At 37.2% G+C, this 21,842-nt stretch overlaps 1 protein-coding gene across 19 annotated transcripts in view; it reads left to right on the top strand.

The window, feature by feature from the left end:
* ZBTB20 (zinc finger and BTB domain containing 20) overlaps positions 1 to 21,842 on the top strand; it is a 477,873-nt gene that overhangs the window by 69,356 nt on the left and 386,675 nt on the right. For 11 of the 19 annotated variants that reach the window (XM_056496777.1, XM_056496890.1, XM_056496786.1 and 8 more), the window contains one exon: positions 16,853 to 16,912. The exons of 1 other annotated variant lie outside the window; for it this stretch is intronic. The gene's annotated coding sequence lies outside the window, so the exon portion shown is untranslated. Of the gene's footprint in view, positions 1 to 16,852; positions 16,913 to 17,012; positions 17,100 to 21,842 lie in introns of all 19 variants that reach the window. 7 more of the 19 variants (XM_056496830.1, XM_056496769.1, XM_056496881.1 and 4 more) reach the window with 2 other exon arrangements.

Here is a 21,842-nt window from a genome sequence, read left to right as displayed (position 1 = left end):
GTGGTACATCCTGCGCCCATTAACACTGTCAATTAGCACCATTTATCTTGAAATTTGTCCAGCTTGGAACACAAAGTATGTACATCAGGGTTTGGGCCAGACAGAAACATAGAAAATGATGGTATTTGTGGAGACACCAGCCAATGTGGGGGAGAAAGCAAAAGCACACAGTAATTCTAGAAAGAGCTGCATTTTTTGTGTGTGTGAAAATTTGATTATAAGATTATTCTTTCAACATAAACACAATTCTCTAAGGACTTATTAATGCTTCAGTAGCATAGTGGAAAGACTCTAGTGCAGTCCGCTTTAATAGCTTTCTGGCTTGAACCCCAATACATAATGTTCTAGTAATAGTTTATGGGTGACTGCAATAAATTGGTAGCAAGTGTTTTCCATTTTTTGGCTCTTCTTATCAGTTCTGCTGGTGGAACATTTTGTTTTGAGAATATTGCAAAGGCAATTGATCTGCTTTGGATATGCACTCTAGAGTTTTGTGTCTTTTAAAATATATGTATATATGAGCATTTTCTCCATGTCCTGAGATGTACCCTGTAAAGCTGGGGGCCACTAAAATGTTACAGGGGATCTGAGCAGTTGGTTAGACCCAGCAGGACTCCACCTACCCGAACTAATGTTCTGTAAGTATTGCCAAAAAGGCAGAGCCTTGCTCCTCCCTCCCACTTCCCTTCCCAATACTTTCATTGTTCTAGTCCTTTCATGCAGCAGTGGAAAATTTGTTCCTGTCCATGCAGGAATAAAGATCTTTCACACAGGTTCACTTTAGACCCAGATGGTTTTGTGAAATAGAAAGAAAACAGGGAATATTTTACACTTAGGGGTTAGGGAAAAGAGCTTTTGATTATACATGGGCCTTATATGGTCACGTTTGATTTCTATTGGATTTGGAGCTGAACTTAACTGTAATTACAGAGTGAAATTCTGTGGCCTCTATTATGCAGGAGCTGTCCCTCTTGGTCATCAAAATCAATTAGTTCACAGCTCCAGATCATCTCTATAGCCAGGCTAATTGAAACAGCCTGCTTTCATCTCCATTCCCAAGACTAGAAGAAGTGTTGGGTAGCTGAACCCAGAGTGGAAATGTCTAGCTGCTTTCTGTGTGTAAAAGGCCAGACAAAACCCACCAGCCTGATTGCCTCTGGATTCCAATCCTCTGGATATGATAAATGAAGTCAAAAGTACCAAGGGAATAAGCAAATGTTATCCAGTGGATTTTGCCACTGAACATCCTGTGCTTGTTCTTGGCTCCATTTTATTTCTTTAAGCAGCTCTCATACTGACTCTTTGCACAGTCATCCAACATAGTTTTAGATCAGATTCAAAATGAAAATAGGTACATTTCTCCAAGATAACATTAAACATATGTAAAATTAAAGGACAGCTGAATGCTTCCTTCATTCCTTTAATCTTCTGCATGTACTGGAACATTTGTTTATATAAAGGTTATATCGTAAAAATACTGGACTTGGGGCAAAAATCGGATTTTAAAGAATGTTAACTAAAGTCTGGAGATCACTAAAGCACAGAGTGCATAGATACTCAAGAAATATTTAAAGTAACTGAATGTGGACTTTGCTTAGTTAAAGTATCCCAAATGACAGCAGGGGAGTCGGTTTGTCATACAAAGCTGCAGACAGAGAGCTGGAGATGAACAGAAAGTACTGAAAATCTGGCCTTGAGACAATAAATGGAAGTGTTAAATGGATGTGAGAGAGCATTGATGAGGGAAGTTAGAAATGGAGAAGTGCAAAATGAGGATTGTCACACCAGAACCGCTTCTAATGGTGATTACATTGTCATAAGCCTAATAAATGTGGATATTTCTTCTCTGATTCATACTAGCAGTATTATAAAAGTGTGTTATGGACTCACAGGAAGAGAAGATCATCTGAGTAAAAGGGTATGCAAGTTGGACTCTGACCACAAAGCCTTACTTCTACTTTGGAGCAGTTCCCATCCTGCAGCTCTGCACTGCTTTCACTGCCTGTTGTGAACATGGATCTCTTTTTCTTGTTGCTTAGTTATTTGACTGTGTTATTAAGATAGTCCTATCAACTACTTAGGAATGCTGCCTTAAACAATTTGATTTTCTTATTTTCCATGGGAAAAAAACCCCAAAGCTCTGTTCAGATGCAGGGAATTTGTTGCATATTTCATTAATGTAGGATCTGCAGTTTTCCATATTTCATCCTTTGTAACAGAGGACAGCTTACAGGCACTGCTGCTAAGGATGTTGTAGGCTGGCTCTTTATTTCCACAAACTGAAATTTGTCCCATTTTAAATGAAGGATTCTAGGCAGGGTTGTCCAGTAGGTAATTTCCCATTATAAACATTATGGTAACTGGAGTTACCATTCCAGAGCACTGAACTTTCAGTGTCTTTTATTAGTGCATCACAGAAATCATGCAAGAAGCAACAGCAGTCAGATATGGCCATTGTTATTAATTTCCATTGTGCAAAAGCAAATATACAACATGAAAAATTCAGAAACTAGATGGTCCTGTATTCGTAATCATTTCTATTATTAATATGCCCTTTAAATAGACATGCAAGAACAATCATGCAACTTAAAGAACAAAGAGGGTAATCCAAGAAGAATAGTTAAAACTCCATTTCCACAAAAAAATACTGTCTTTTTGTGCTTCTCTTATTTATTAAATAGCTTGTTTATTTTTATTGAGGATCAGATTTGCAAGTACATGTTTAGAAAGCTACTCACATTACAGAAAATCAGTAAGGTCTAGTCTAACAGATATTAAAATGAGCATAATATTTAAATTAGCAAAATTCAGAAATGTGATGATGTTGAGAATGAGCAATGAGTATCTCTGCAAGAAGATTCAGTGAGGTTAGGTTCAAATTATCTTCTCTGGCTTATGGAGGGCAATAATTTTCTTGATTTTGGGTGGGTTTATGGGTCAGAAGCAGAGAATTTTGCAGGAGAATGTTCTTTTCTTGATATGTGTTCCTTTTACATTTAACTGTATTTCTCCACTGCATAAAGTGGACTACTTACAATGCCATGATGTGTTTGGAATAAACAGTAGAGTGCTATATTTCACTGTAAGTTCTGTCTATAGAAAGTGCTGGCTCTCAGATCAGCTGTTTACATTTTTCTGAAAAAGCTTCCATCTGTTACGTCAAACTTGTTAATATAGGTCCTCAGGATACAATAACATTAATGCTTTAAGTATCCAAATGAAATGTCAGAGTCCAGTTGCAGATACCAATTTCAAATGTGTCAGTGTCCTGAATCCACCTCTTTTTACTAACAGGCCATTTAATAATCCGTGTAAGTATCTATGGATGTCTAAGTCTTTGAAGGTCTGTGGGGGTCCAGATGTACAAACACAGTTACAGCAGCAAATCCTCACAAAAGCTTTTCCACCACGCCAGCATGACCACATAAAATTTGGCCTCATTTTTTTTTTGTTTTTTCCAGCTTTGCAGCTACAACCATCAAGTAATTCACTATTTAGAGTGAAAATAGGCTTGGTAAGGGAAGTCTCCAAAATTCATGTTTTTCCCAGTGAAGTCAACAGCAAAGTGATTGCATACAGATGTACCTTACATGCATGTATATTTTGCCCCTTATTTAAAAAGAAATTAAACCCCATAGACTTTACAGTTTTTGTTTCTTTTTTTTTTTGTGTGTGTTATGGTTTGCATTTCTTCAATTTAAAACATAACTGAGTCCTTCATATTTTATTTCTTGTATGAGCTACTGTAATTTATTATTATAGTGGCCATTCGACTAGAATGAAGATGTATGCCCTTCTTTTGATCCTTGTAAAGATGAAGGGTGAAATGTAAGTTTGTTATATTACCTTTCTTGTTTCTGCTCTTTTGTATCCATGGTTTTTTAATTTACATTGCATTGTGAATGAAAACCCTTATCTTCAGTAATGTTTTTTTCCTGCCACTCAAATTTTGCATCAACACAAAGGGTTTGTTCTTCACTTTGTGTTCAGTATTTGGTCACGTTCATTATGAGGTGTATCTAGAATACACAGATCGCATTCAGAAAATATCATTCCTCACCGTGTTTTCCTTGATATCTTATTATTAAGGGCTGTTTTTTAGTGGGTAGAAATCCATTCTATGCATGCAATTGCATTCAAATAAGGTTTACACATCTAATCATACCTATTTTTATTCTGAAATGCTCAGTGATCAACAGTAATTTCAAGTACAATGAATGGTTATAGATCATTTGAGTCGTAAACACAATGGCATTGGTTAAATAGGACCATGCAGAGGGTTAATAGTACAATAATAATTAAAATAATCCTTTTCAATTCCATAATAACTTTGGCCACGTGCCTTCATCCTACCCCCAACCCTCATGTACTCGTTAAAAAATTATTCACCTTACAGACAATCTTGTGTAACAGATTAACATAACATATCTGGAACATTACTCATATTTTTGGGCAGTGGCAATCTGAGCACGTTCATAAGTTTAGCTTTTTCTCTGCAGCATCCTGCTGTTAACTCTTGACTTTTTCTAATGGGGCATAACTTTGGTAACTGGGAAGTGCTGCCTGTGGTGTCACAGGGAAGATTGTTTAAGTGTGGGCATTGGAGAGACTCTGCTGAACAGAAATACTCAGTGTTTTAAGAGGCTCACACAGGTAAACAATATTGTGGGGACTAAAATTTTACATTCACATTCAGATTTGAATGGCCATGGTGACTTATCTGATGGATTATTTTAGTTGTGATATTGGATTACACAGATATAGAAGCAAAGATGGATATACAAGAGAGATGTTAAAAAGGCAGATTTTTTTTTTTTCTTTAAAAAATAAGATGATGTAATGTCTCTGGTTTAGAAACAGAAATTTAATCATTTGTTGCAAAAGACTGGAAGTTAGGAAAGCTTTTATTTTCTTCTGTTCTTTATCTTACCCCGACTTGTTTTTCTGATAGCTTTTGCTCTCCTGTAAAGCAGGAATCCTGCCAGTGAGATTTGTGGTGGAAAGTGTTTGGGGCGCCAGTTATTATTGTTGAAGTATGATATAACCTTCAATTTAATGTCCCATTTTTTTTAGGTGACCAGACCTAAATAAAAATAATAAAAAATAACTCTCTGCTATGAATGGGATTTAAATTATAAGTCCCATTTATTTTTTGTAACAGATTTCATCTTGCCCATTGGCAAAATAATTGGCCTCTGTAAAGAATCAGTAAGTAAACAGCCAAGCAATTTTTGCTGGTGCATATTGTAATTCCCATTTTAAAAATTACTTAATAAAGATTGCCTTTTATAAAAGCTATTTTGGTATATCAGAGGCATGTTGTACTAAACCAAAAGAGGAAAAAAAATACCTCTGTCATTTGAAGGAGACCATTTAGCCTCTGAACATATTTGTTCCACACTAAATAATAGATGTTATTCTCAGAGAAATAGAAAATGTTCTGTATGGTTCTATGGAAACTGTTTTGTTTTTTCTGGATCCTTCACCCCCTCCACCTGCTTGCCCCCAAAACAACAAGCAGATTTGGCTAGTATGTATTGAAGATAAATTTTAGGTGTGTCATATTAATTGAATAAAGTTAATATTTAATAAATTTTTTAATCATTAACAAAAGGGGAAAGTTCAGAGTTGAGGTATTCTTCTTCCTCCCCACAAAAATAAACATTAACAATCAGTCTAATTCCTATGCATAATGTTGATTTGGAAAGTTAACCACAGTAGATGGATATGAAGTTGTCTGGAAATGTTATTGACTGAGTAGTATCTACAGGAGGAGTTATTAATTTTAGCATTATTAGTCTATGGATATAGGCATCATATCGTCACTGAGAGCTTTTCCATTTTTTTTCTCATCCTGTTACCTGGAGAAAGACTCAAAGGCACTGTGGTTTTTTATTTCCTGCAGGATTCAGGCTCATTCACTACTTGTTTAAAAGCAAGACTTTAGAGCTTGTCCATGTACCTGACTGGGTGCTTTTTGCCAGGGACTGAAGAAAGAGAAGCTTGAATTTGCAAAGTCTGATTCCCATTCTCTTTAGAACCTTGAAAGTGATGGAGTGAAAGTGCTGGTATTTGTTCATACAGCTCCATTGGTGTCCTGTGATTTCTTTAGAGAGCTCCTTCCCAGGCTGTACTTGGCAAAAAAACTGAAATACATTACTTAGCTTTCTATGCATAGAATGGAAGCTGTTAGTCAAAGTCATTCTTTTGTGGGAGAGGCAAGACAACAAATTTTTCATTCCCAGTGTCTGTTGTAATGTAGGAGGAGGCATCACTCTAATTTTGTGTTAACCAATTTTCATTTTGAGAGCTATTTGAAATGCCACTTCACAGTTACTTCAGAGCTTCAAGGTCCTATCATGCAGTGTAGTGCCAGATTTTTCTGATGTGTGCAGATCTGCAGTAGAAAAGTCAAACGTTTTTGGATCCCTAAATCTCATCTTTGAGTTGACAGAGAAAACTATACAATCATTTCTAGCTTTTAGAAGTTGTTTCAGCCACAGGCAGATTCATTTTCACTGAGATTCAGAGGTATTTCCTTTCCTGAATAGTAGGACTTGATCAAAGTCTGATAGCAGATTTTTATCACCTTTCTTGTAAAAGAAAAAAACCTCATTTTGGTGTGAGTTTTCTTTATTAGCATTATTTATATTTTAACAGCTTTGTGAATATTCCTTCTGGGCTTAGAGCAGCACAAATTTCAGCTAGACGAGAGACTTGCAGCCATTTGTTTGGTTGCCAGTACCTCTGGAAACATCTGAATACCTGGGCACTAAGAAGCTGTGAGTTCTGTTTGTGTGATTTGTCAATACCCTCACAGGTCTGGCAGTGTGCACCTAACTTTCCACACGGGTGTGCTCACTAGTCAGCCCATGCAAACCTTGGCCCATCACTGTCTTTTTGTCCCATGGGAATAAGGGAGGAGAAGAGGGAACAGGAGCACTTTGTGATGGAATAGAAATCTGCAGCTTACTCAGCTAAACATGAGGCATTTATCTCAGCATCTGGCTAGGTGGAAGGAATAGGCAGAAGAGAGGGTGATGTTTCTTTGGTGATTGACATAGCCAGATATCTGAGAAGAGAAGGAATTGCCCTCCCAAGATGCTCACCTTGTTCCAGGGGTGAAGGGAGCAGCCTAGACCCCAGTGTCTTTTAGATGGTCAAAGTTAGATAAGATGACTCTGCCCTCGTTCCCCTATGTTTTTATTTCACTATTTGCAAAATGAGGATAACTTAGTTCTATTTGGTTTTGCTTTAAAGTGCTTTGAGATGCTTGATGCTGGAGTTTTGCAAATCTGAAGTAGCATGATGTTTGGAATTGATCAATTAATGGGGTAGATGTAATACTGGGTTTTGGGATTTTTTGCTTTATATAATTAATAAAGAGGAAGGCTTTGTTGTTAAAGCAGTGGAGTGTAACCTGAGATAAAAGTTCAGCACTGTACTTTGTCACAGATTTCCTGAATAACTCAAATCTGTGTGTCTCAGTTCATCTGCAAAAGTAGTTCCAGCTCTTTCACCCATTGTCTGGCTTGGCTGAAAAGTTTTTTTCCAGTGACAACTGTCTTGCAGTCTGTGTCACTGCAGTGCCTAATACAGCAATCTCACTGTGATCTCAAAACTCTCCTGCAATATAAAGCATTTATTATCAGAAAATGTAGTTCTGTATTATTATGTGACAGGTTTCCAAAACTTTGTTTAGTCTCCTTAAACATACCAGGACAAAACCCTGCATAATCCATTGACCTGTATGAAATGAAAGAACAGTGCAAGTCTGAGAAAAATAGAATATAGATAGAAGTTATATATGTAGATTCTGTTCAAATAATATGAAGTGTATCCCACGTTTTGAGGGGTATCACTTCAAGAAACAGATTTTACTATGGAAAGTATTTGTACTAAAGTTTTCATGATGTAAAAGCTCTGCTGTGTAATAAGCAGTGAACTAAATTCATCTGTGAATCTTACTGCTTTTGATAAGATTTAAAGCATAATTAAGTTTGATCCTCAACTATCCCTTCAGTTTTGCTGGTGAATTTTCAGCTAAAAGAGGAGACCCTTTTGGATTGTTTTTTCAGGTCTGAATCTGTACAAACTTTATATTTGTCCTATCAGATATGGTGCATTCTTGTAATGGAGATATCTGCTAGCTTGCAATATAGCTCCCAACATAGTTTAATCCAAATACTATATATTGATGTTATCTCAGCTAAGGCTTTTACTAAATCAACTTTCCTTGTGTCCTTAAAGCAGAATGAATGTTAGAACTAAAAATGTGCCACAGATCTGAACATCTCAGTCTTCATATTGATTAATATAATAGTTATTTTTGTAATATTATTAATTTTTAATTAGGCCCATTCTTGTTACTTGGTTTCTATGTACTGGTTTTTATACATTAATCTTTATAAAAAATAAATATCTGTAATGAATGGTAGGAATGACTGGAAAATATAAGGGGAAGAGTGATGTCAGGATCAAGGATGTCTTGTGGGTGTCATGTTTAGTACTGTTTCAAGTGTGTGTTTTTGTTCTAATTCCCTTTATGTTTAGACTAGACATACCTATTGCAGCATGAAGGAACTGTTTTGTGTCCAGAAGTCATTGCAGAGTGGCAGATATTGAATTTTTAATGTTCCCCACTGAATATAACTGGGGAAAGACACATTTTCAGAGAGGTTTTGTAGATTGTTTTGTTTTGTGGTTTTTTTTCCTAGAGGAAATGCGAGCTAAATTTTTCTATTGTGCGGCATTTTAGGTATGCCATGTAAGTTTATATATGTGTTGGAGTAATATTAAAAAATTCAGTAAAGTAAAAGAATAAAAAGAAATGAAAATAGGCTCAATTTTGTTTTGTTTTTAAAAATAAAAATGTTTTGAATGTCACTTGACAAACATCAACTGATGATAGTGGGGAAAGCTTTGGAACTGATATTTTGTCAGGGATTGTAATAAAAAGTAAAAGTACTGAAAATACTTCACCAGCACAAAAAAAAAAAGGCTTTTGCTGTGATCATCTATTTTTGCAGAAAAGAAATTTGATATTTACTGAAGTCTTAGCATCTGTCTTAGCAACTTCATTATGGAAGGATTGATAGATATATTGACAAATTACGCAGCAGAAGAAACACAAAAAGCTAAAACTGATTACAAATAAGTTTCCTTGCCTTTTGATGACCTTTTGTTTCTTATCTGGGGTTTTGTGAGCTTCAGAGTCAACTGAGTGGAGACCACTTGCCTTGGGAGGTTATCATCCTTTCTTTTACTCTGTTACATTCACCTGTCCATTGATACCAGAAAAACTCATTTCTGATAAATGTGAATGCTTCGCTAGTTAGAGACCAAAAGTCAACATAAGAATTGCACCAGGACTGCTTGTGGGTGTTTTGCCATAGGGCTGATTCATGACAGGCTAAAAGATTCTGTGATTTTTCCCTCTTCTGACCCATACAGATGCCTGAGCTTTGATTGACTTCATAAATAGCATGAAAACCAGTGTACTTTTTCTCCTCACTCAGGACTAAAGTCAAGATCTCCTTTTCAGTGGTAATTTCTGAACAGCAATATAACCAAAACAGCCAGACAACTGGGATCTCTGCTCAGAGCTGCTCTCCAGCTCAAGGAAAGCTTGGATCTGCTTTGTATGAGCAATTCTCCTTTGGTACCACCTGCTGCTCATATGCACTGGGCATCCTTCCCAGGGGTTTCCAGCTAGCATTGTGTAAGTACACACTGGAAAGGCTGCATAATTCATGAGGACATAGCTAACTTATCTGCCTCTTGAAAAATGTCCTGAAAGCACTTCTAAACTCAAAGAAAGATCCTTCTTTGTCTTCTGGGTCCAGTAAAATACAAAAGGTTTTGGGAGGATTTGCTGTTTGTTTTGTTGCAATTGTTTCCATTGTGAGACTTCAGCAATTTTGAATGGAAGTCCTTTTCCTTCAGCTGAGGCTTCCAGAAGAAAGATTTTAAATCAAAGGTTAGAGAAGGGAGGGCATTGTGGGTATATCACTAATGCTGCATCTTTTGTCTACTGAAGTATTTGTGAGCTAGCCTTTAAGTCCATCAAAGATACATTTTGGTATTTTCTCTACAAGTCTTCTGCATATCCTTATTTTCCGTAGCATTAGGTATACTCAGAAATACATGTATTAGTTATACACTCTTCTCTATGTGTCAAACAGAATTTGTAAGTCATTTATGTGAGCAGTATACAGTAAACCGTTCTCATATAGTGTACTAAATATTAAATATACAGCATAATGTGCTAATAAAATGTTGCTAACATAAGTAGGCCACCTAAATTAGAGACTAAGCCAACTCTTAGATTAACTGTCTCATTCCTGAATTGCACCTTTGGAAGGCTTTGGTAGGCAAAAAGAAAAAAGTAAAGTACATAAATATTGACAAAATTGTTAAGATCTAAAATTAGGGGGAAATAAACCAAACAATGATTGACCGTTATAGCAATTAAGAGTAGATTAATAAAAATGTTACCAGATATCACATTGTACATGTTTATATCAATGCTGAAGGAATGTTTAGTGTGTGAATTGTCACTGGAACAGGCTTCCCAGAAGACTGATCACAGCATCAAGCCTGACAGAGTTCAAGAAGAATTTGGACAATGCTCTCAGGCACATGGTGTGGCTCTTGGAGTGTCCTGTGCAGGACCAGGAATTGGACTTTGATTATCCATGTGTGTCCCTTCCAACTCAGTACAGTCTGTGATTTTGTGATATGCCTTCATTAATCCAGGGCTTCAAAAGCAATATTACAGAATCCTTTCTGTGAAATACTAGTTGAGAAAAGTTGTCTGAGCTTCACAACCACGTTTCTGCTGTGGTGATGATGATGATGATGATATTACAGACAAAAGGTTGTGACTGTGTGATGGCCTGAGGTTGCTAAGGAGGAGATGGGTGTTGCTTTACACTGCTGAGTGCTGGGGACTTCAAAGGGTCTGTGCTAACTTCAGGTAAAGAAATATCACTTCTTTTAGACAGCAAGGAACTTTGAACTTCCCTCATTTTCAGCATATCACATGGAAGGCTGTGTGACAGGCAGAACCATGTGTGAGAAGAGAGAAAATAAAGATGGGCCCAGCTGGAGGTCTGGCCTAGAACAGCATCTTGTCAGAACCTCAGGGACCAGTAGTGATGACCTTTCTTTGTTTGTGGCTCAGATGAGGTTTGCTTCAGCAGGGTAGCTTTAGTTAGTAGAGAAAATGTGATTGTACTGGGGCTGTTTTATCCTTTGTTGTAGAATTTCTGTCTGGAATTTTCACCAGGTTTTCCCTCTGATCTAGCATCTTCCTAGCAGATGTACAGAAGCTGAGGAAGATGCATCTGCCTCACCCAAGGAATCCTGTTTTTCCTCAGCTGCAGTTCAGAAACAGCTATTCTATTCACTAACAAACATGCGAATACAGGATCTTTATACTAAAACTCTTACTTCTGTGTTTAAAATTCCAGTATGGTTTGGTGAGAGGAAGCTATGTGGGGGTTAATAAGAAATGTATATTCTTCAAAACAACCCCACCTCAAAAAAAATGTCCACAGCCTTATAAAATACCTGGTTTGTGTCCCAAAATAAAGCATGTATTTCATGCTCTAAAAGTCTGAGGTTTGTAGCTGAAAAAGATTAAGTAAATAATTCAGAATTTGTTATGTTTACTTGTTAATAATTAAGCAGGTTAGTCTGTGTACTTTTTATAGGCATTGAACTTTATTTATTTATTTTTATTTACTTGGCTCATGTTCTGATTTTTAAATTTGAAGAAGTTTCTGCCAAGGAAGAGATAATGAAAGAAAAGGCATCAAGGAGTTAAGTACTGCACAGGAAGCAAAATCTGTGGGGACACATAATCTCTGGAGAGAATGGAGAATAGTCATCTCTCACTTCCCTTCTGCATTCCTTCAGACTAATCTCTTTAAATTTTAAAGGTGATAATGATTTTTCAGACAAAAGCAGCACCTTTGATTCCTACTTTGTGTTTCCAGTGACCAGAGAAAGAGAGGTCTCTCTTTGTTATGAGGTGACATTTGGTTCATCAGGTTCCAGCCTTGTTCTGTGTCAGAAACAGCACAGAAATTTGAAGGAAAAGATCAGTACTAGACACATCACGTGTCTGTTTTTGTGTTGTTTGAATGAGTTATGATCTGGGCAGATGATGTAAAGTCTGAAATCCTTGTCTTTTGAGGAGGTACAGAGAGGCCACAGCAGCATGAGTTGCTCTCCCAGCCACATTTGGAGCCATCCATTGAGAGACTGCATCCTCTGACAGGGGATAGTTTAGTCCAGGTGGGTCAGTCTGGGCACCTCTGCTTTCAGTGATGATGTGTTAGAAGCCTGGATAAAAAAATGATAATAATGAGCAGGCCAATAGCTTCCCAGGCTCCTCTTGAATCTCAGTATCTGTCACTTAAGAAGAGAATGTGTTGAGAAGCAAAAGAACTCTGTGTTTTCTCCAGTCATTTTTGCTTGTTGTTCTACACAGTCTACCATAGATTGAAATAGGGAAAGAGAAGACGTTTGGATTTGGGTTTGGTTCCCCCCTCCTCCCCTGCCCACTGCTAATCACATTCCCTTCCTACCTTAAGTAAGGTCAATATTTTTGAATGTTTGAAGTGTTCCTTTGGTCTTGGCAGAGTAAGATATCATTTGATATTTTCACTCACCTTTTCCAAAGAGGAGACAAAGCACAGGGTAGTGTGAAAAGTCAGCTGAAGTGATTGGCATTAAAAGACAAAAGCTGCTGAAGTGTGAGAGTGATCTTTGGACTGTATATTAAAAATCAAAGATTTTAAAAGACTGTTTATGTGAAAATTAATAGGCTGATTTTGTTGATAGTTGAAGTCTTCAGCTGTTACCATGGCATGTTTTAATTCCCTGTCTGCACTGCTATTTCCTTCTGAAGAAATACACAGGCTTATTGCTAGTACCTCTGATATTAAAAATGCCATTTGCTTCTCATGTTCCAGGTGATGGTTTCTGTTTAAGTAAACTTATGGTACATTAAGTGAAGGCATATGAATTTCACAGACAGCATTACAGATGCTCCCTTTTCTCCATCATGTGACTGTTGCCTTTGAAGATCATTTTGTCCTGAGCATAGACAGTTAATCCAACTTCCACAGAGATAAATATGGGTAGACAGTATTTTCAAATAGATTTGAGTAGCCTGTGTGAGACAATCTGCTCTCCTGCTAGAGATGCTGCCCTGAAAATGAGGGGATTTTAAGCTTTGAGTGTGACAGATAAGACTTGGGTTTGGTTTGGTTTTGTTTTTTTTTGTTTGTTTGGTTTTTTTTCCTTTTTTTTTTTTTTGTTTTTGTTTTTTTGTTTGGTTGGTTTTGTTTTTTTTGGTTTTTTGTTTTGTTTTTTTTTTTGTTTTTTTTTGTTTTTTTTTTTTTTTTTTTGTTTTTTTTTTTTTTTTTTTTTTGTTTGTTTGTTTGTTGTTTTTTTTTTGTGGTGCACTGTCCATTTTGTCGAGAATATACTTTGCCCAAGTTTCATGCCAGATTGAATCTCAAATGAGACCAAGAGATTTACAGGTACTCTCACAGTGCATCATATCTGAGATTCTTTTTGGCTCCCATATTCTTAGCATTAACAAACAGTGATTTCTTTCATTCACTTGCTGCTGGACTTTAGTTTGTATATGTGATGACTGTGTTTGGAAGGAATTGAACTGGAGTGATGCTAATATAGTTTATCTTACTCTTTGAATTTTGTTCTTAAATGTAGGATCTTAAAAAGAGATTTACAGTTCTACAATATTCCTGCCCCCCCCCCATCATAACCTTGAGAGAAAATGTAAATAAAATTGACACATTCTTTACATTTTCTTGAATGGAATGTATTTATCTCAGTTTCACTTAATCTGATTATAGGTCACTGAAGAGTGTTTTTTCATTAGTAGCAATTGTCAGAAAGTCATGCAGCCTATAAGGCACCAACATGAGGAAATAAAAAAAGTGTGTATAGTTCCTCTTGTTTTCATTTTCAGCAGTACAGGATGCTCTTGTTACAAGCAATTAGCATAGTAGAAGAGGCATTTTAAATCTAGGACTGTTTAAGTTACCCATTTCTATATTTCTTTATTGTGTGGTAGATCTCATTCTGGTTAGATACTTAAAAAGCAGAGTTAATAAATGTACCTCATTTGCTTCATCCTGAAAAGCACATTTTTCTAGGAAATCACCATGGCCTGCCTTGAGCCTCTCTGAGGACTGATAGACTTACAGCTTTGAGCCCAGTAAGCCTCTAGTGAGCCTGTGCTGTGAAGTATTCACCTCTGCTTAGTACGTGCAGTTAACTTCCATGTAAAAGTGAAAAAAACAAAGTGGTTTCCTGAATTCCATGCTGAGTTTTTCACTCAACTGATGTCATACTGATGCATCAGATTTTGAGGGTATTACTTGATATGATACAATATGAATCACCAATAAGCTGTTGATCTAAGTTAAACCACAAGGTTTGAACATGGAGGTTGGAATTGAAAGCAAAGTGTATGTCTTGGTCCAAGAAATTCCATCTCAAGTATAAGGCTTGATTAATTTAAATCATGTATAAAAACAGTTATAAAAACTATGGCAGAAATACTGCCTCTGATTAAATTCAGGCATTCAAATGTTTAGAAAGGATCAATTAATGATTGTGAAAATAAAGTAACTGTAGCAGTTATACAGACTCTTGTACAGAAGTTTCTGGCAAAACTTACAGCTGACAAGAGGGTAGCTTGTCATCATGAGTAGTTGTGCAAATTTTCAAATGCCAGTAGGCCAGAGAAGAGAAACTGAGACTTTTGACTTGGATTTAATCCTTTGCAGAGCTTGAGGAGTCTAAACACTGCTGGAGGTCTGACTGATCAATGGGCTTTAAAATAGAAAATTTTCTCTCGCACCTTGTGATCAGATTTCCCCGTGCTCTTTCCATGCTTTTCAGCTGTCCCAGGCTCCCCAGCAGCACCTCTCTGACTGGGATCACTCAGCAGAGCTATCTCTGCTGCAGCAGGTGGTGTGCCAGCAAGCACAGGGGGTGCAGCTGGTGGATGGGGTTGCCATTAGGCAAACAGTACCATTTCGTATCTAATAGTATGGCTTGAATCAAGCATATCCTCCTGCAATCCATCCAGCAGCATTTAAAGGTCAAAACCCCACCCTCATTACTCAATATCTAGGCCTTGTGCTTTGCTTTATTCCCTGTCTGTGCAAATGTGACAGGCTGTTCCAGACCATCCTTGTGTGATGCTGGAAGTGCTAGCAGCCGCTGTCCAGCGACTCTCTCTCTATTCAGGCAGCTGCAGACCTTAGGAAAGCTGAAGCATTTGCTTCACAGCCTTAGATCAAGCAAAATAAACCTTCTTCCCTGAAAACAGTGGGAGATGCCATCCAGCAGACAAGTACACTCAGGAGTGACCCACCTGGGCTGGGGCATTGTCATAGGGAAATCTCTGCAAATGCTGCTCAGGCATCCTTTGATTGCAGTGATCACAGGCAGAAAGCACCCGGAAAACAAAAGGAAAATGACAAGATCTGAAAAGAAATTGTGAGCATGTCTCAGAGAAAGAAACAGAAGCATCCCTGTAGTAGCCAGGAACTGGTAGGAAGTCAGGCTTGGAAGCAATGAGCCTGAAAGCCTGTTGGTGTTATATCTTCTTTATTTGGGAAAGCAACACTTTGTGTGCTTTCTTTCTAAATAAGTAAAGGTTCTACAAAGATGAGTTCATTCTGATGAGTAATCTGTTCTTACCTGTAATCCCTGTAGTTAAAATGTCTTCATGGCTAGCTATGAGGAAGCCCCAGTAGCAAAATACAAGAATTATTTTTTATAATATACAAACCAATTATTAGTTTTAAAATTACTTTAGTAATTTATCTAAAATTATATTTTTAGATTTTTTTTTAATATATTGTTAAAGAATACCAGTAGTTTTAGTCCTGCCATAATCAAGCTGGCTTTAGCTTTGGAAACAGGTTCTTAGATGGAAAGCCAGCACTTGAGAGGAAAAAAGGGATCTCACTGCTCCTGCAAGGAAGCAGGAAGCCTGACTGAAATGGATTTGAGCACTGTAATCTAAGTGAACCTCTTATATCAGGGATTGTAAACTAAGACAATCTGGTCCCTAAACCATATTCTGAATTTGTGAAGGAGGGTGCTCAACTCCTACTTTCAGTCTTCAAAATGTTTACTTTTTCCTCAGCTGTGTGACAGCCACTTCTGAACATTTTGGTAGCTAACAGTATATGGTACTAGCTCTGCTTTTGGGTCTTTGTTTCTTCAATGCAGCCTATGGAGAGGTTTTCTAAACATTTTAATCATTGAAACCATTTATAGTTGAAAATATGAAAATGTTATGCACTTTTTGCATTAAAAAACAAACAAAAAAACCCTCTTTAGACATACCTCTTAACTTTTTCCAAAATGCATGACAAACATAAGTGGTAAAACTTTGGTTGTTCCTTGCATTTGTTTTTATCCCTAAGATGAATGAAACTACACTTAATGGAAAAAAAAAAAAAAAAAAAGATATTAACTTTTTTGAAGCATGGAGTCTTCGAAATTGCTCCCAAATTATTTTGTGTCCAGCTGTATAACATTCCTGTCTGAAGCATGTGCATAGCATGACATTTGAAATACTAGTATATTTTGTTTATTTGTTTGTTACCTGTGCACTACGTATAAGTGTGTAGGATTTTGTTTTGTCTTCCTTCAGATAGCTGTATGTTTATATACATACAGCATTCCACCCACTTCCCTCACTGAACACTAGCTATTTGACTGTTATGGAAACTGAAAGTTTTTTTGAGTGCAAATCCCTAAACATACTCATTTCTCTTCTTTACAGCAGCATAAGAAAGAGGTGTTGAGAACTGCTCTTAACCCTTTTGGAGGCAGAAGTCAAAAGGTAAAATCAAATGCTAATGTTTGTGTTTCTGAAGGTGTTGCTATCATAATTGCTTGGAAATGCTATTTCCTTATCACATCTGAACTGAGATTTCCCACAGGAGAAAAGCAGTGATATAGTAAGAGGAATCAAAACATTATTAGACCTCTTTAAGAGCCACCAGCATATCTGGGCATAAATTATCCAGGTAAGTTACAACTGGTAAACTGCAATTATCTGTTTTACTTAATATGAAAACATTGGTGTTGAGAGTCAGTGGGAATTTCAGTAGGATTTAATATTGCTAAGGATTTAATGATTTTTGTCTCACTATTACTTGATAGTTTTTATGATATATAAAGTTTTTTTTCAAATTACAGTAAAACAAATCCTGTAGCTCTTTTCTCAGCCAAGAATCCCTCAATGGGAGTTTTGCCTGAGTGAGAACTGAATGAGGTCTAAATAATTAGCAATTAAAATATTCAGTTATTGTGCTACTGTATATAACAAAGCACTGGAGGTATTAAAAATTGCTAATCTCCTTCTTATTAAAATGTTAACTGCTAAACATAATACAGTTTTGCATTTCTATCATTCATTTTTGCAGTTCATTAGTAGAGGTGAAATGTTTGTGACAAATAGTCATTTGAACTTTTAAGGGATTGACTTTGTTTTCCTGGCATTTTAGTTAATATATCCAACTGAGTTAATTTACAAGCAGAAGTTTTTGCCTAAGCCATGGATTTTAGTAAAAAACCTGATCAGGAGTAACTTCTCATATGCCATTCATGAGTATTTGCAGGAGGAGGCTGATGGTAAGCTGCTCCTCAGGAGGCAGGGCTGGGCAGTTGGGGTATCCCAATTTATATACATTTTGATCAGCAGCTGCTTGTAATGAACTTAAGTGATGGGTGAAGGGCTGTCCATGGCATTCACTGGACAGTTTGCAGTGAGACACTGCAATGGGAACACTTCAGCAGCAGGCTGAGGAGCTAAGTTGTGCACCCCAGGCCTGCTGGTTAGCACATGAGCTCTTTATTACCATGCTAGTTAATGTGAGGGCCAGACTGTGCTCTCATCCTGCTTCACAGTGCAAAATAATGAGTAAGATGCATCTCCTGTCTCCTTCTTCACATAGCAGCAGAGAAAGTGTGGGAAGGGAAAGTCACATTTGGTGATAGAGAGCAGAGTGGTAAGTGAAGGTGGTAACTGGTAGAGGAAGAAGATGAATTTATGACAGGATTTGGTGACAGGTGAATTTCCTAGGGGAAGGTAACACCCTCAGTGCTATTTCTTCCACAGTCACTCCCTGGAGTAGATTTTGTTACTTATTATGCCTAAAGGGTTTTTTTCTCTGATCTTTCTGTAGAGACACTTAGACCTAGGCATTTAATTGTGCCATATAACTCTTGGCAATTCAGGCCATGATTCTGCAAGGATTTACACGTGTATTTTGCTTACAGCATTATGAGTAATCCTGTTGAAATACATGAGATTAATTGCAGGACATAAAGTTAGGCATGTATATTTGTCTTTGTAGTAAAAGAGGTGCAGTTTAATTTATTTATTTACTTTCAGGTTGGGAAATTATTTTTGAAAATACATAAATACATGGGATTTTCCACTAATTTTGTAGCAATAAAAGAGGAGGTGGATGGTAGCAGAAAAAGCTTTCTACTTGTTCCCCCAAATTATATTTTTGTCAGGTTCTCAGCTGTAAAGTAAGATTAGGCTGCTATTATTTTCTTTTTTACATGCACAGTTAAACCTCCAGCTAGAATGAGATGATCATATGATTTATTATAGAGGAGTGGATAGGACAGAAATCAAACAGGAAGGCATGTGTACTTGTGTGGACTCTTGTTTATAATTTCATCAGATTGGTGCACACCTCAGACATTTTATTTAGTGATAAGATATTCAAATTATTCTGGAGCCAGCAACAATACCTTCACCTTCTTCAAAACTGGCAGAGATTTATAAACCAAACCTCAGAAACAACTTTTCTTTTAAAGCAACTATTCCTAAGATATAGCTACCAAGTACAGACAAGTAAGTGCAGAAATGTTTCCTACTTTCCTTCATACCATTCTCCTTCCTCTCTTGTTTACCTTCATGGAGGAACAAGGCCACAGGCTTACCTGTAAATACTGGATGTAACTATGGATAACAGTGCAGAGGAGCTCTAAAGCTGTGTGGAAGTTTGTGCAAAGCACAGGAATGCAGTTTGGAAATGGGGAGACCTATGGAATGAGAAGTACCAGAGGAGATATCTTCTGTTTCTCCAGATGCCTACATCACATCTTCATATCTGTGAAGGGTTCAGTAGCACAAATTCTTCATTTCAACTGCTTCCTCTGCCTTTGGTTGTAGTTTTCTTACATTTTATGTCCTTAAATTGGAATGTAGTAGTAGAAGCCTGTGGGTACAGTGGGACATTTGGATGGACAGTGAGATATTTGGATGGTAGCTTTGCCATGAGATCGAGAACTGAAATTCCTGAAAGCTGTAGATGTTCAGCTGCTGGGGTTTTTGTTTTGAGTGTACATACAGTCATGAGAGAAAGGGTGTCAAATATGCAGCCTGGGATTTAAATGTTAGATGTGTTTACTTTTTGAATCCTTGCTCATGTTGGTGTGCACTGACTGTAAAGTGATGTTCCTATGTATTTTCCCTAGATTACTCCTCTTCTCTCTGTGGATGTTTGCACATAACTATGTCCAAATGCTCCATCTGAAGTTTTTTTAGGACTTTCTTGGCTTGTCTTCTTCTTGTTGTTGTTTTTAGTGGGTGTACCTAATTAACCAGAAAGCTATCTGGAGTGAAAGCATCCAACAAAGTTTCCTGATTAGAAAGATATGACCTGTCCATAAAGTAAGTGCTATAATATGTTCTCATGGATCTGGGTACTCTTTGTGAAAAAGCCAAAGTATTCAAGGCTTACTGCTTGTGTGGATTTGGGCCACTGCAGCAGAACATTTTGTTTACAACAACTAATTCTAGGACCTACTTTGGTGTCGTGGCTAGTTAACTCCTACCCACTCAAACAGAAGCACTCCAAAATAATTAAAGTAAATGAATTATCCACACACAGAGCAAACCCTTTCAGAGGTATAGTGAGTTTATGGAAAGCAAGAATCTGGGGGTTTTTGGTGATTTTTTTCTAAACCATTTACTTCAAGGTCTTCTTAAATAAGAAGCCAGTGCTTTTGTTGAAACAAAAAATAAACGTGAAATTTTGACTGTCATTTCTGCAATGGCTGATGAAGTTAAATCATTGAAAACTAGGAAAAAAAAGCAGATTAAATTTGTCTTTTTAAGCTGAAGTCCAGGCAGTAGTGTATTGCCTCTGCAAAATTCTTACTGAGGTATGGCTGGAAGAAATTCAGTGGGTGTTGTGGTATGCTCACTTTTAATTCACTGCTGTAAAAGACTTTGAAAGATTTGGAAGTATTTGAGGGAATTTCCCTGATAGGCTGTAGGAATTCTTCTGGTTTAGTCTTTCACCTGAATGGATGCACTTTAACCCTCTGTTGCAGTCCTGGTGCCATGGTTGCAGCTACCAACACTGACATTTGGCCAGTTGCCACAAGAATTGATCACTTGCTGCTATACAGGGAAAACTTACCCAGATCTGATACCAATAAACTTGTTAATCCTACCAAATCCTATGCATTCATATTTGATAAATGTTGATACTGGAATCTATCATGTTCTTTCAACATCAAGCTTCACAGGAAATCTCTGCTTCCATGCATTAGTCCTCCTTACTTGCAGTTCCAGGAGGTAAAATTCAGCTTCCTTCTTATGTTGACACTACATTTGCTGGTTTTTTTTCACTGCTGAATTTAATTCCAGGCATCCAGTAGCATTCCAGAGGGAGAGGGGAGCAGCATTGCAGCTTGCACTGCTGTTTCTCTTCTTGATGGATAATAGCCCACTGGGCTAGTTAACCATTACACGGACTTTTTCCTGTTCTTCATAGTTGATTTGTGCCCAGGGGACATGGGTTACCAGAGCCTGGCTGCCAACCCAAAGTTCATTATTGTTGTGTGCATGTATGTTTGTGTTTACCTGCATGCATAGCTATTCTATGGATCATGCATATCCAGGAGATATTCTAGTAATACTAATAATGCCAGGCCAGTGTGCCTGGTTTTTCTATATAGAAGGTGTAAATCAGAGGTAATGTTTTACCCTCCCTCCTTTACTGTTTTTGATAATGAATGTGAAAGAATTGGCCTCTTAAATCAACACACTAGTTTCCTCGTTCAGTGCTTTAGGTGTGGAGTTTCAGGATGCCAAATTTCTCTTCCTTAGAGCACACTTGAATCATATGGCCTGTGATTCATGTTGATTTTCCAGAGGCCATGACCTGATCCTCCTCTGTGAAAATGTCCCTCTTCACTAAGAGTGAAAAAGTGGTGGCAAGAAGTACATGTCAGGGAAGTTTTTTGGGATTCAGAACAAGATATTTCACCAGAATGGTTTTTGATCAGGTGTGTGCCAGGGTCAAAGCCAAGAAGAAACTTTCAGTCATTCTCATTTTTCTTCTTCATCTGAACTGCACATTATCTGGTAGTATCTGTTTGAAATGGCACAGGTGATACTTGCCACTTTTGCCACATGGAACATAATTTGACTTTAAATTCTTTTTTCTGTGCCAGTGACTCTGTTTACGTTCTTTGGAAAAAATAAATAGCAATTTTGCTGGCCAGATGTCACATTCAGGTGTCCAGACAGATTAAAGTACTGATCTTTAATATCTCTGCTGTTTGTTTTGGAAAAGTTAATTTTCTTCAGTGGGTAGCTCTGGACAGTGACATTTTTTGCTTCTTCTCCTGGCTGATTTCTATTCCACTGTCTTTAAAACCCAAAAGATAATTGGCTTCCCTCTTTTTCTGTAAAACTAGAACGTGCCTTGAGAAGTAATTACTTGTAAAAGAGAGGG

Source organism: Oenanthe melanoleuca, chromosome 1 (assembly GCF_029582105.1).
Source record: "Oenanthe melanoleuca isolate GR-GAL-2019-014 chromosome 1, OMel1.0, whole genome shotgun sequence".
Classification (NCBI taxonomy): domain Eukaryota; kingdom Metazoa; phylum Chordata; class Aves; order Passeriformes; family Muscicapidae; genus Oenanthe; species Oenanthe melanoleuca.
Note: the sequence above shows the minus strand (reverse complement) of the source record. Positions and strands in the feature narration are given on the sequence as shown.